This window comes from Pinus tabuliformis, chromosome J (genome assembly GCF_031772625.1).
Source record: "Pinus tabuliformis cultivar Carrire ecotype Pingquan chromosome J, CPIR1, whole genome shotgun sequence".
Classification (NCBI taxonomy): domain Eukaryota; kingdom Viridiplantae; phylum Streptophyta; class Pinopsida; order Pinales; family Pinaceae; genus Pinus; species Pinus tabuliformis.
In genome coordinates, this window is record NC_142295.1 from 1,632,914,599 (window position 1) to 1,632,920,467 (window position 5,869).

General features: G+C 42.9%; 1 pseudogene; it reads right to left on the reverse strand.

The window, feature by feature from the left end:
• Positions 1-2,797: 2,797 nt before the first annotated feature.
• LOC149233753 (G-type lectin S-receptor-like serine/threonine-protein kinase At2g19130 pseudogene) lies at positions 2,798-5,494 on the reverse strand (annotated as a pseudogene).
• Positions 5,495-5,869: the final 375 nt, after the last annotated feature.

Below are 5,869 nucleotides of genomic sequence, written 5' to 3' on the forward strand. Positions count from 1 at the left end.
GAGATCAATTAAGGAGGTTGTTCAGAATAACTTTGACTAAACCCCATTAAGCTCCCTGAAAATTTCTAAAATGTATGTAAACTTGTTATAGAATAATTTATCTTGACAAGTTTAAATATCAACCTGTGTAAAATGAAGCTACTGAACACAACAAGATTCAATAAACCCAATAAGCCTATGAAGCCTATGCTCAGGACTGCTTACTCAGAAATGAGATCTGTAAAACACATCCATGATAAAATGTCTGGCTGAAATTCTGAGAAAACTCATTTTTCAATACGGACCAAGTAGATCTCAAAGGACATTATAAATTAAACATAAAACATTAACACGATCCAAAGAATCCTACAAAAGCACTAAGAAATATGTAAACTCTTGAAGCAATGAATCTGTAATAAACAAAATAAGTAGAAATACCCAGAGATCTTGGATACATATGTAAAATTTAGGAGTACTTGACTGTTTGATTGATAAATAATAAACAAAACACTTCCAAAATCACGACCTTGAGCCAAAGATTTTGAAATATAAAACATTAAATTTCATTGCATGAAACAAGGACCCATATATAAGTGGCCACAGCAAATAGCATTCTGGAGTCTGGACTACAAAATTGTGATTACAGCAAGGCTGTAGAGCCCTTCTAAAGTAGGCTGCCATGTAAAAATCCAGTGAGAGTTGAAGGCATTCACTCAGCTTTCTGCATCTTTGAGTCATCAGTCCCCTCTTGTTCTCCAGATTAATCATTTTTCTTTCCTTGATTTTCTGCATCTTTATCCTTCCCAATTGCATTCTATTTCTGTTGATTCCTTTGACATTGGCATCTGTCAGCGGACGTCAAATAATCCTCATGGAGTTGAGTCTTCTTAGGAGTCTCCAGAGCTCTCTTTTCTTGCTCCTCATCCTCAACTGGGTTTGGGATTGGTTTTTCTTCCCTTGCCCAAGATGCATGAGGCTTGTCCTTTGCAGCCTTGAATGTTTCAAGCAACTCTTCCAATGCCCAGGTGGCATTCAAACGGTATTTCACGAGGATTTCGCTAACATCTGCAGGCGTCATCCAGGCATCTTCAGTAACCTGCTCCAGTTCTGGAAACAGTTATTGTTTCTCGATCCCTAGATAGTTTTTCACCAAAATTTTCAAGGCACGGAATGTGCAGAATGACATGAAAATGTGCATGTCCATCCTTCCATTCTTCTTTTGCGATTAAGGGGGTTGCAATAACTTTTCAGGATTCGAGAATCCCAGAAATTTGCAGCGACACAGAGCAATTTGCAGGATTCAAGAACCTCAGAAATTTGTAGCTCCCCGCTGCTTCTTTTGCCTTGATGGGAGTTGCAATTATCATCTCAAGGGAGTCACAATTAGAGTCAATCTCTGCAAGGATTCTTCAAGATTCAATCAAACAAACAGTAAAAACTCCAAGAAATTTGCAGCTACATAGCAGTAACTCTTCTCAAGGGGGTCAAAATTATTGTCTCAATCTCTGTAAGAATTCTTACCAGAAAGATTCAAGAACTCAAAGAAATTTGCAGTTACGAACGGAATCAATGTTTTGCAGCGCAATAGAGAGCGAACACAAATGTTTTGCAGCGCAATAGAGAGCCGAGTCGAGTTGGGTAGGGGAGCAGCCCGCGGTTTGTAAAATTTCGAATTGGAACGCGCATTAACTCTCCGTCACGCAGATTCTGTCAGCCAACTCCGATCCGATCAACTCATCACGCGGATTCTGTCAGCCAACTCCGATCCGATCAACTCATAAAATTAATTCGGGATGGTGGCGGAGGTCGCGGAGGTTGGCCAGGGATGGTGGCGGAGGTCGCGGAGGTTGGCCAGGGATGGTGGCGGAGGTTGGTGGAGGATGGAGGAATCGCTTGCGGCCGGAGCCGGACCATTTTCCGGGCTTTGACAGAAACCGGGCCATTCTACCGCCTAGGTAGACTACTCCTTTTGTAAAAGGTTTTAATATAAAGTAATGCGGCTGACATGAACTTGACTTCGGTCAACCACAATTAATGCAGATGGTTCCACAGTTATTAACGGCTTGAGCACTACCGACAACATAAATTTTGCGCGGTTTTTACGTTAACGAATGGACCACATAAGTCTTGTGCACTTTCGACCACATAAATTTTGCGCGGTTTTTAGTTAACGAATTGTGAAATTTGGGCGCTATTTAATAATTTGACAAATTTGTAACCCAAAATTAAAAAAAAAATTGTTACTCTCTTCTTTTTTTTTGGCTTTCTTCTCATGGGCTCTGGAGGCACTATGGATGTTATAATCTTTTCTTAACTATGATACTAATTTGTTGGAAACGCAGAGGAGGCAAAACACAAATTTCACACCAAACACACGAGCTGCAGCGCTACTATTGATCACACAAAAACTTGATTCTTACAATGAACCCGGTGAAAGGTATTTAAATCTTTGCGCTACTATTGATCACACAAAAACTTGATTCTTACAATTAAACCCGTGAAGGGTATCTAAACCTTTTCGACTAGCAACTTGCTTAAAATATCTTGACATGCAACTACATTCTTAATTCCAGTGACTTAACTCACTTGACTCATCCCTTCAACACTAAAAATTCTTAATTGACTCTTTAATTTTAGCCAACTCCTCATGCAGGAGTAATTAGCTTATTTTAACATCTCCGTGGCTCTTTGTAATACCAATTTGTTTGAAACGAAAAAGAGCCAAAACACAAATTCCACACACAAAATACATGAGTTGTTGTGGTTTTTCTATTGATCACACAAAACTTAATAATTACAATGAACCCAGTGAAAAATATTTATATGTTTCCAACTAACACACCTAAAATACCTTAACATGCAACTACACACTAAATTCTTCTATCACTGAACTCCACTAATCCAACACTAAATTAACTTACTCACTAATTTTAACCAAATCTCAACCTCAATCTCACACTCAAGTAATTAACTTATTTTAACAGGGAGATGCCTGTTCGTGTAAAAAAATATTATCGAGTAGACGCTATATTGGAGTGGAGGTATCACCAGTTTCGTTGCACGCACATGGTGAAGTAGTTTTATCCCAGAAGAAAACGACTAGACTGTCATCACATGTATCGAGAGAGTGGGGAATTGGGGGAAGAGGGGGTACGTTTACAATGCCTTCCAAAATCTGCAATACTTTAGTCATGGACGGCCTGGTGTCTTCGTCGTCCTGAATGCACCATCCTGCCACTATGGCAGCCCTCTCCACTTGTTCCGCGTCTGCATCGTTCAACAATTCCTTGTCCAGCACCTCCATGGCGTTTCCTCTGCTGATGTGAGTTGCAGCCCAAGCTGGAAAAAACAGTTCGGAGGATTCAGAGACCTTGTCCATGTTTCTTTGACCTGCAATTATTTCAAGCAATGTTATGCCGAAGCTGTAGACGTCGGCCTTCACAGTGATCGGCAGACCTGAGAGCCACTCGGGGGCCAAGTACCCTCTCGTTCCTCTCATGGTCGTCAAGACTTTACTACACTCTCTGCCCAGGAGCTTCGCCATTCCAAAATCGGCCACCTTCGGGCAGAAATTGGAGTCCAGAAGGATGTTTTCGGGCTTGATGTCGCAGTGAATAATGCGGTCCTTGCACTTCTCGTGCAGGTAAACAATTCCCCGGGCAGTTCCCACCGCGATGCTGAAGCGCGTTTTCCAGTCCAACAACTTGTGTTGTTCATCATTTCTCGGCGATTTCTTGAAAAGGAAGGAGCCGAGGCAGCCATTAGGCATGTATTCGTACACCAACAGTCTTTGGGAGCCCTCTTTGCAAAACCCCAGCAGCCTAACCAAATTCACATGCTGGGCAACTCCGATGGTACTCACCTCCATGTAAAATTGCTTCTCTCCTTGGCTTAAACTCTCCAACTTCTTAACTGCCACCAGAGAGCCATCCACTAAAGTCCCTTTGAAGACGGCGCCGAAACCCCCACCTCCCAGACGCTCAGAAAATTTCTTCGTTGCATTCTGCAGCGCTCTGTAAGTGAATAAAGTTAGCCCGACGGGGACGTATTCTGTAGAAGACAAAATCGATCGCTTGCAACACCAGATAAACAACAACACAAACGCCAAAATAGCAACCAGCCCGACCACGACACCACTCACCATGCCTGCGAGATTCGGCTTCTGGTTGGAATTGAAGGAGTGAGGTACATCAGAGGCATCTAACCTCAGAAACAGAGAGATCCCGTTGGAAGTATCGTACAGATTTAGTAATTCACCGAACCACATTACACACGTCTGCGAACTGCCTTTAACGTAAGTGTATGCGGTGCATGAGCAATTGTCGAGACAAGCTGCCTGGCACCGTTTTTGGCCTTTGTATTCAACGCCGTGAGAGGGCACAGATGTGCCACTTATTTCTACAAACCCGTCGGTGCTGCTTTGGTTTGCCGCATCACGGCATCGTAATGGTGTCTTCCGAACACAGCCGCCTGACCACTGGTAAGATTTCCACTCTCTGCTGTCTCTTGGTACAAAGCCCGACACGCAGTTGCAAGACTGAACATTGTCATTATTGCACGATCCATAAGGCCCGCATATGGCATAAACCTCGCATTGAGCGACAGGCCGTTGCCAGACCATCATCCATTCTTTATTTTCCAGCAACGTGTCCGCTCGAAGTTTTCCTGACTTATTATCCACAAAGACACGGATTCCCGCCGGCAGTAGAGTTGAAGTAAAATACATGGACGAACCGTTTCTGAAATATGTAAAACCGTACCCGTTACCGGCGGCTTCGGGATTAGTGCTGAAATATTGGCCGTTCCAAGGACCGCTGTGCCAATATGTGGTGTCATTATTCCACATCAGCACGAACTGGACGGCTCCGTTTGGATCCATCCGCAGGGTGAAGGGTCCAGGACTCGGGTCCCAAGGGCTCCTCCACGCCGACAGCCTCTGGCTGTTACTAACCTTCATGCCTGGAAACCATGTATTTTGCGGATAGTCGAAGCTCTGCCAAATGATTTGAGTGTTATTCTTGGCACTCACAACAACCAAGTTACCAGAATCCGTTATCACAGCAGAAGAAGGTTTATTCCCGTTTCCCTTGGAAGACCAAATGGTGGATCTTCCATAAGATAAAAGGAGACTCCCGTTCTCTGTGAGATTCAGAACGCTGGACGAGTTCTCCAGCGGCTGCTGCACGTTGGCCACCCAAGCGATTGTCTGCTCTGAAGCCTGGGCAAACCATATTCCTACATACCATTTTTCAACATCGTTGTGGTTAAGATTGAAAAATCCCAATTTGAAGATACCACGCTTCGAACTCCTGGTCTGATTACCAGTGAGAGAAGAGCCCAACACTATTCTGTCGGAAGCTGCATTTTTCGCATTGGCAGGTTTTATATGAAGAAGCAGCAACACAAGCAGGAGAAAAAAACAAGACAGAATGTGTGGAAATTGCTCTCTCATATTTTTTTCACTGATCCCCATTCTAAAATCAATAATCAGTGAGCTACCCTGCTGCCACACCATAGTCTCAACCCCATTATAACATGTTCATGAGTCCGATCCGACCTTTGAATGCTGTCTCGTCAACTTAAACGTTTAATGATTGAAAGCGAGTTTGAAGGCGTATTTGATAAGGCCATTAATGATTGAAGGCGAATTTGAAGGCGTGTTTGATAAGGCCATTAATGCCATTAATGATTGAAGGCGAGTTTGAAGGCGAATTTGAAGGCGTGTTTGATAAGGCCATTATAATGTGTCCATCGTGGACTGACTATGGGTTGAAATTAAGTTTATGACGCGCCATTCAAAGTTTATTTAAGATTTAAATTAAACATTTTTTTTATATGGACTAGTTATAATGACTTATAAAGCACACCTAATTATAGATAGATGTGTCCA